Raw genomic sequence first — 9,542 nt, forward strand, 5'->3', positions numbered from 1 at the left:
CTCACATTTTGAGAACTAGGCAAGGATAATAAATAATTAAATTTTAATTATATTATAGTTTCATATAGTTATTCAAATCAATATACTGAATAATTAGATCTTGTTTTCTCTAGTATGCTAATAAAATTATAAAGTATACACTGGTTTCTTACAAAAGAATGAAGAGCTAAATAACCAGTAATGCAAAAAACTTGGATACAGGTCACAATGTCTAGGGTGACAATCCCCTTATACCTGGGGTACTGTTTTTTTGTTGTTTTTTTTTTTTTGCTAAAATCAATAAGATATAAACTCCGAAAGATTCTCTCTCTTTGTAAGACTGCAAATAATAGCCTTCTTTCCATCAAAAATTATAAATGTTATTGTTGGGGAAAGTTATGCTTTTGAAAGCATCATTTAAAAGCTGTTTTTCAGGTGGCAAGACCATACCCTATCTATTTTTACTTCCTCTAAAATGGTTGGTGAAGCAAGGCAGGAAATTAGACTGTTTATATACACCAGAATCCTATTCATACCTGGGAAGGGAACAATGCTATTACCATAGTCATAGTATTTTGGTAAACCTGAAGAATCTGTAGGTCACATGGGCAGAAATAAGCTACCATCTGCTTCTACCAGCAGGTGGATGAGAAAACATACAGTCTTTTTCACTAATTACCTACAACAGCATCTAACTCTAAATATTTTGCATGTAGAGATTTCCGTTCTATGTTTATAAATACACATATATGACAAAGAAACACTTATTTTAAAGATCTTAATATCTTGTTTGTTAAGCAATTAGTATTTAGGAGAGGGGGTATGTTGACAGCTCGGCAAACAGAAATTTCTGATTCATCTGCTAAAGAGGTGCTCACATACCTTGGCAGACTTCCTTAGTCTGCTTTGTTTAATGGTTTATCCATATTCCACATAAAACCACCTTGTTTTTCTCAAACCGTAATGGAGATTCATCTTAATAATTGATCTGTTACGTATCAAAGTAGAAAATATGATCTGTTTATTCCTTGAATCTTGGGAAATGGCAATGTAATGTTAAATTTTTTATTTTATTTTACTTTCCTCCTGGAGGCACCTGTGCCATTCAATCACATCCACAAATAATTACAGATGAAGCAAAAATCCAATTGTTATGAATTCCAGAAAAATCAAATATTCTCAAGCATTATCCAGGCAGTTTGTTCTGTACTTCTTTAGCGTAGCCATGCCTCACTTGAAGCACTGTGTGTATGACCACAAATTCTAGCTACTCATTGAAATCCATCTACTCCTCTTCTTCCTGGGGAGAGCTGGGTTACCATTTACAGACACTCTTGCAGTTAGACATGGCTATGTGATTGAATGCCAACTAACCAAGTATGAACAGACATGATATGTATCACTTTCAGGCTCTATTTTCTAGAAAATTTCATGCATGTTCTTCCCGGCTTTACTCCCTTTTCTGGCTGACTGGGATGGAGGTAATCATGGTGGCTGTAAACTATAGGTGTGGAACAAAACCCCAAATATTGAGTTGCCTAAAAGGCTTGACTTTTTATCCACTCAGGATTGTTACACTACAAAGCAATAAAATTCTATTGTTTTTGAGACATTATACATTTGGAGATCCATTTCTCCTAGCAGGTGGTATTTTTCTATATAATTCAGACAAGTATTCCTAAAACCCCTGAAAATCAGACCATTATTTTTCTGAATGGCATACTTAGTTGATCCCAGAGCTTGACTATTCTATTTTCAACACATCAGGAATCTCTATAAAGATTTCCTGAAAAATTCGTATTAATGATTTATAGCCATTCATTCATTGACAAATAATATATTGACACTAAGAAATGGGAGTTCTAGAGATAATTTTACTGATCATGGAAGCAAAAAAGAAGAAACTGGTGTTTAGGTTGTAGAAACAGAGGAAACAGATTTAGCAAATAAAAATAGAGGATTTCCAGTTAAATTTGAATTTCAGATAAATGAAAAAAATTTTAATTAAGTATGTCCCACTTTACAACTTACACCATTTTGGCCAATTTATACTAAAAAAAGTAGTCAGAGTTTATCTGAAATTCAAATTTAACTGGGTGTTCTATATTTTATCTGGCAAGTCTAATCAGGATGAGTATAGTCTAAATATAAATTATTGTCCTGAAAAATCAAGTTGAAATTGAAGGCACTTGATAAAAATAAAGGGAACAAAAATTTTTAAATAAACTTAAATGATATAGAAAACGGAAGTAAAAAATTGTCAACAAACAGATAATAGGACACTGAGAAGAAAATAATAATCAAAAAGGATAAATATATTTGAATAAGTGATAATTGAAACATCACATAAAAGATAAAAGAAAAACTCCAGAAGAAAAGGGATCATAGATTAGTAAAGACGTGTTGGAGCAAAACTGAAGAACATCAAAGAGAAAGATAAGAGTTAAAACCTATGAGTAATTTAAAAAAAACTCGAAAGAAATTCAAAAAGGTCCTATAGTCAGGGGTGGAGGTGGAGTAGATCATGCATAAGTGTGAAAGAATCAGATTTCTAAAAGACAACTGGGGCAAGATGCGTGTGTGCGTGCTAAGTCACTTCAGTCGTGTCCGACTCTTTGCGAGTCTATGGACTGCAGCCCACCAGGCTCTTTTGTCTATGGAATTCTCCAGGCATGAATACTGGAGTGGGTTGCCATGCCTTCTTCCAGGGAATTTTCCCATCCAGGGATCAAATCCACAACTTTTAGGTCTCCTACATTAGGAGAAGAGTTCTTCACCACTAGCACCACCTGGGAACCCCTTGAGGCAAGATAAACCAACATAACCCTTAAAATTGGTACAAGTCATTGGCTTCATCAACAGAATGATACCACCAGTTAGCTTGTTATGCCCTCATTAATTAGCAAAATAGCCTTCATTCAAGAATTCATTCATTTATTCAACAAAATTTACAAAATATCTTATGCTAGCCACTGATCTTCCTAAAGGCTCAGAATTTAGACACAAAAGGTTTGCTTAAATCCCAGTGTATTAAATGTATTAGAAGGCTAACCCAGCATTTCCTGCAGATTATAACAGAACACCTGGTGTTCCACAGGTGTGCAATAGGTTTGTTCATTTTTTTATGGCAAAAATATGTAGGGAGATGGAATATCTTCTTGTAGACTGACATTGCATGTTGCACAGAAAAGACCAAAAAGTCTAAGAAATCTAACTTTGCTTAACCTCACATTTCTTACTGAAACGCTTGACCACAGAACACATTTCCCCCCCCAAGAATTCGAAGTGACCTTTCAAGGAATCCTAGTGATCTGGGGAACCCAATTTAGGAAGGTTATTGTTTTCAGAAAACACTTTTTTTTTTTTTTTCTGAAATGTTTCATACCAATCACTTATTGAATGGAGTACATAAATTACATCAGCTATGATATTTAACTGTATAGAGAAAGATGTCCTGTCTCTCTTCTTCTAATTGTCATTTGTTTAAGCATTTCTCTTCTTTCCACAGCTATTGGCTGTGCTTCTGCAAGAGCAGCCACAAGAAAAGAAAAAAAAAAAAAAAAGCAGTGAAGCAACAGCAACTAAAGTTGGTACTTAAATTTATACCCAACAGGACTTAACAGCAGAAGTATTAAAATTACTATGGTACACATGGGGACTCATTGGCCCAGGATTTACTATCATTGAAATCACCCCTGAGTAGCTGAGCACATTACAAACACAACACTATAAAGGAGCCTGCAATATGGGAACAATGTGCTGGGAAAGCGTTTCAGTAAATAAAGACTCAGTAGACTTTATGGCTTTTGGTAATACTTGTCACTTAATACAGTTTATAAAGATTTGCTTATTAAATTTTGTAGGGCAAAATAACACATCTTCCCGTTTCTAGCAGTGATGTTGACATAGGTTTCAAAAAGCTGCAGCTGCAGTCTTCCTGGACCTCCCTCCCGCCCTCCCCACCCCCCACTTTATTACAAAACGTGTTGTTCTGAAATTTTCAATTCAGCTATAAACAATCTACTTTATCAACAACATGCTTTTGCACTTTTTGAAATGGTGCTTTGAGGCAGATAAATGAAAATAAGTATGGCAGAGTGCCAGTAAAAATTCTGCAAACTGCATCTCCAGTGGAGTACAGATGAAGGCAGCACCATAGTTTATTTACTGATGATTCTGAAATCCATTTCTACTCTTACAATAGGCGCTGTATTCTGTTGGCTGTCTGTTTTGATTTTGGCTGACACTTTTAGATAGCAGTGGCTCATACACTTTTAATCAATACGAAAAGAGGTGTTTTTTTGGAAATCTGGCATCTTTTCAATTGCTATATGTGTCTAATAGGGTAAATAGAAGTTGAATTCTGAAGTTTAGGATATAGCAAAAGTAATATTATTGCCCCAAACTCAGCCCATTTGAATGTATAGGGCCCCAGATTCTAAACTGAGGTCTTTCAGCTCTAAAGCATTTTAATGTAAAAGTAGTTACATACAATATATATTTAATATATAATAAACTATATTCCTGTTGTTGCCTATTTTTAACCTGGTAGCTCTTTTAATAGTTTTGCTTAATGATCTTTCTTCATGATTTTAGGATTCTTCCACAAACTTTGCTTTAAAAAGAACTGCTAAATGGAATAACAATGAAAAATACAGCACATTATATGTTGTAACAGAAAAGAGACTGTGAAATTGAATTTCTCAGCTTCATATTGGTTTGGGTTATGAGAACTTCAAATTCCAGTTTAATTCTCTGTAAGTAAATTTTAATTTTATGCGCACTAATTAAAGATTTGCTATTTAATATTAGTTTGGAAATATCCAATTACAAAGTACATTTGAACTTCATGGGCTTTCAATTCTAAAAGGAAGTCCTTGGGGATCCCTTCTTAGTAATTAATAATTTTATTGAGTTTGGGGTCAGATCAAATATGGCCATAATCCAGAATCCTCCACAAACCCAGCAAAATTTTATTTATTTTTTTCAATTATAATTAAAGTGACTTGTTTAATAAGCTAAAAGGAAAAATTAAAGTCGAGGCAGGTCATGAAGATTTAACATTAAAAAAATTTTTAATGGATTCAATATAAATGTTTGTATACAATAAAAAATACTAAATTCTGCTTTATCTGTGTTTGCCTTTAGTTTATATTACACAAAAAAATGAAGAATGTTCATTCCAAATTAGCAATCTAAAATTTACCAGTCAACTAATTTTAGTTACAAATTAACCCCAAAATTATTTGCTATTTTATGGTATAGCTAAATTTATTTGAAATTAAATATGAAAAATAAGTCTTTAGCATATTTTCTCTGTCTCTATTAGCAAGAAATAAATGGTCTCCTCATGGGGAATTTCTAGAAATTAAAATATTCTTGAGTATTGATTTAACAGTTATAATAGTTTTATGTAGTCTTCTGCAATATATATTTTTAAATATGTTTAGAAATTATTACATATTACAGTATATGGCTCCAGGGATCATATATTAATAAAGTTGATATATCAGCACATTTTACATTAGAACTCACAAATTAAGAAATAGAATCATAAAACACTCCTATGTAGGAAGATGAATACCAGTGATGAATAATTCTAAGAAGCATATTCACGACATTTCAAAAATAAAGTAAATTTGGGCATGTTGCTGTGACATCTACACTCCCATCATACTTGGCTTCCAAATCAGAATTGGAGTAGAGCCACTCTACTTTGTACTTGAACACAAAGAGCAAATAAGAGAGTTCTGGGAAAGCACAAACAGTGAGCTGGATTTCTCAACCACATTAGGAGTAGAATTAAGGTTCATTTCCACCCACCCACACACACACAACTAAAGGATTAACTAAAGGAAATAAAAATTGATTTTTTGTGGATAACAATTGGCAAAGTTATCTCCAGACTGTCCCATAGTCTGTCTACATCAGCCGTCACTCTTTAAATTCATCCACCCTCGCTACCCAGTGCTTACCTCCGAAGCATTCACCAAGAGCATCAGCACTTGGTTTGTGTTCTTCCCCCTCTCCCCGTCTTCCACAACCACCACAGTTTGCAATGCAGCAATCACTCATCCAAGTCAAAGAATTTTATAGATTTTTAGTATGTGTCCAGTTGGTAAAGAATCCGCCTGCAATGCAGGAGATCCCAGTTCAATTCCTGGATTGGGAAGATCTGCTGAAGAAGGGATAGGCTACCCACTCCGGTATTCATACACAACTGAGCGACTATCACTTCACTTCACTTCACTTCAGCATATGAATTATAGAAACGGTCTAATAGGCTAAAACCTCTGTGTACCCAAATCCAACCACATAGCACCTCTCACCATTTCCTGCATATGCTTTGGCTGTTTCATGATTCTACTCTATGCATATTGTTCTACTTTGATTATCTTGAATGACCTTACCTTAGACTCAATTTGTGTAAAACTCCTGCTTATTCAAGGCTCAGGTGCTCTTGCTTCTCATTGAAGATTTCCCTAGCTCCAGGAGGCAGAATGACTGCACTCCACACAGTTCTATAATTATTTGTCTATGTAGATAATAACTCCCTCAACTCTGAAACAGGTGTGTGTGTGTGTGTGTGTGTTAGTCATGTCTGACTCTTTGTGATCCCATGGACTGTAGCCCACCAGGCTCCTCTGTCCATGGAATGCTCCAGGCAAGAATACTAGCATGGAACCATGCTTTACTCAGAACAGGAACCATGTTTTATTTGTCTTTCAGCAATATGGTTTACTGAATATTGTTGAATGAGTAAAAGTATAAAAATGAGGATTCAGTTACAACTCAGCAACTCTCTATTAAACACATACCTAACACAAAAAAAGACATTGTGTTAGGGCTTTGGGAGATACAAGCTAAACAAGACATGAAACTAGTCCTACAAGAACTTACAGGAAGGAGCTTCCTTCTGTAAGAAAGAGGCAGGGCAGATCACCAAACTGATCCACCTAGATCCACCAAGTACTTGTCACAGAATTTATGTGCAGAGTATGTAAAGGATTTTATATCAGGCACAGAGAAAAGCACAAACCTTCATCATCATTATCATCATCACTGCTATTTTATTGATAATTTACACTACTAAATACATTAAAAAATTCATTTTATCATACTAGTGAAGTAAGGCAGACAGAAAGACAAATACCATATGATATTACTTATATATGTAATCTAAAATATGAAAAAAATGAACCTATCTATGAAACAGGAACAGACCTACAGACACAGAGAGTTTGTGTCTGTGTGATTGCCGAGGAGGAAGGGGGTGAGTCAGGGAAAGATTGAGAGTTTGAGATTGGTAGATTCAAACTATTATATATAGAATAGATAACCGACAAGGTCCTACTGTATCCCAAAGGGAACTATATTCCATATCCTGTGATAAACCATAGTGGGCAAGAATATAAAAAAGAATGTACACATATGTATAATCACATCACCTTGCTGTACTGCAGAAACTAACACAGTATTATTAATCAACCACATTTCTATAAAAAAGATTTTTAGTCATCAGAAAACAGCATACTGTAGAGAATATTGTACTCCCCATTTTATATATGACTGAGAGGGAATAAGCTACTTGTTTGTCTATACCCTGCAAATTACATACTTAGGATTTGAGCATAGACTCTGAATCCCACACTCTTTCTTAATCTTTCCAAGATCAAAGCACTCCATACAAATCACACTTTGTCCTAAAGATATTTTCTAATGTATTTCTTCATAGGAAACTCTTTGGCACAACTTTTGTCTGAACTATACTCAGTCTTTCAGGTCAACTCTGGGCCAAACAGGTTAATTAACAAATTCAAGATGGTGACACCTCAGCACAAATGTCCACAGAGTACAGTCCCTCTTTGAGGGTTTGACCACATTCTGTTTAAATACCCTAACTAGCATTTTGCACATCTGGTGTATTTATTGACTCTCTCAGCATTTTAGCATCAGATCCTAACACAGTAATTATCAGTTCCTACTTCCTCAACCTTATGCGTTTTAAAACTGAGAAACGAACGCCATATCCTGAAAAATACACCCTGTAAATATACAAAACTGGCTCCTTTGCTAGAAGTAGCAGGAGTAGTGGCACTATCACACAGATGTGCACATTTGCTTAAACTTTCAGAAAAGCTAAAACACAATTGCCTTTAAACACAGGCCCCTTGCGAGAGAGAAAACTGCCTGGATGTGTGTTGTTTAATATGGAATTGGATTTGCTATGTTATGTACACATGGGTAATATCATTTGAGAGATAAAAGTCATGGGCAAGCAGAGCCATAAGTTGAGGGGTAGGTATAATTGACGTTTGAACATACAAAAAAACGTTTAAATATGTGAAATGTGACTTTGGTAAGAATGAGAAGGTCAGAGACACTAGAGGCAGCATCCTTACTCCTCAGCTCTGATGGAAGGAAGGAAGAAGGGAAGGAAGGGCTTACTCTGAAGGGGAGAATCAGTCCAGAATACTTACCAGGACCCATTCCTTGCCCTGGGTTTCCTCTACATTCCAGTCTGGGTCTCTTCCCTCTTATGCTGCACATCTACCTTTTTCATTTCTGTGTGATCTCTCTCTCCTGGACACAGAGAACATACTCTAGGAGCAAGAGAAAAGCAAGCCTGAACTTTGCAGCATGTAAACGAGCTCACTATGAAGGAGCTGTTTAATGCAAACGACCAAATCAGCCAGGCTCAGGAAAGCAGAGCAGAATGGAGCCTGAGAGGCCTCCTCTCTCCACCCGCACGTGGCACGCCCATCGGCACTAATAGGGTTTAAGCTATTCATACCGAGGGGTTGCAAACCCCTGGGCAGAGACCGGCAGTATACACCCTAGACATGGAAAATGTATGAGGAAAAAAAGATTAACTGACAAAAAGTTAATTAAAACTGCTCCGATTATGAGGTAGAATTTAACAATTACTTTAAAAGATGCAGTGTGACACAGTGCAGCGCTGCAGCTGAATTAATCATGAATGAGGAGAGCGATGTTTAATTTTTGTGTGCATGACAAAAACACTCGACAGATTTGACAATTAGAGCAGGGCAACAGCATTGCATGGCACAAGGCAAGGCGGGTTTTCCCAGTGGTTTTCTGGGAAGAAGCTAAGCAGATGTGCTCAAATATTTACAAATGCACAATATTCTCATGCTCTTCAGCTGCCCGCCCTACTGATTTCGCGAGAAGTCTCGCCTTCAATCTATAGTCCACTACTGGAACTACACATACTGGGTCTCCCCGCTTAGGAGTGGCTCAGACAAGGTCCCCCTGCCTCCAGTCTGCGCATCCAAAGAGCAAAGTGGGCCAGCAGGTGACAAGGGGGCAGAGCTCTTTCAAACACTCAGCTTCCAGGATTCACTTTGCCCCACAAAGTGCATGGCACACACAATCACCATGGGTAAGGCAGGTGCTGCACTGAGATCGCCCCAACCTCCTGGCTGTTGAGTAACTACTCTCAATGAGCATTTCCCAAACCCAACCCAGCTCTGTAACAGGAGCCTCACCCATAACTGTGAAGTAGCCTTGAAGGAGCACGAAACACCTGCCAGCAAGACCCT

Source organism: Bos mutus, chromosome 2 (genome assembly GCF_027580195.1).
Source record: "Bos mutus isolate GX-2022 chromosome 2, NWIPB_WYAK_1.1, whole genome shotgun sequence".
NCBI lineage: Eukaryota > Metazoa > Chordata > Mammalia > Artiodactyla > Bovidae > Bos > Bos mutus.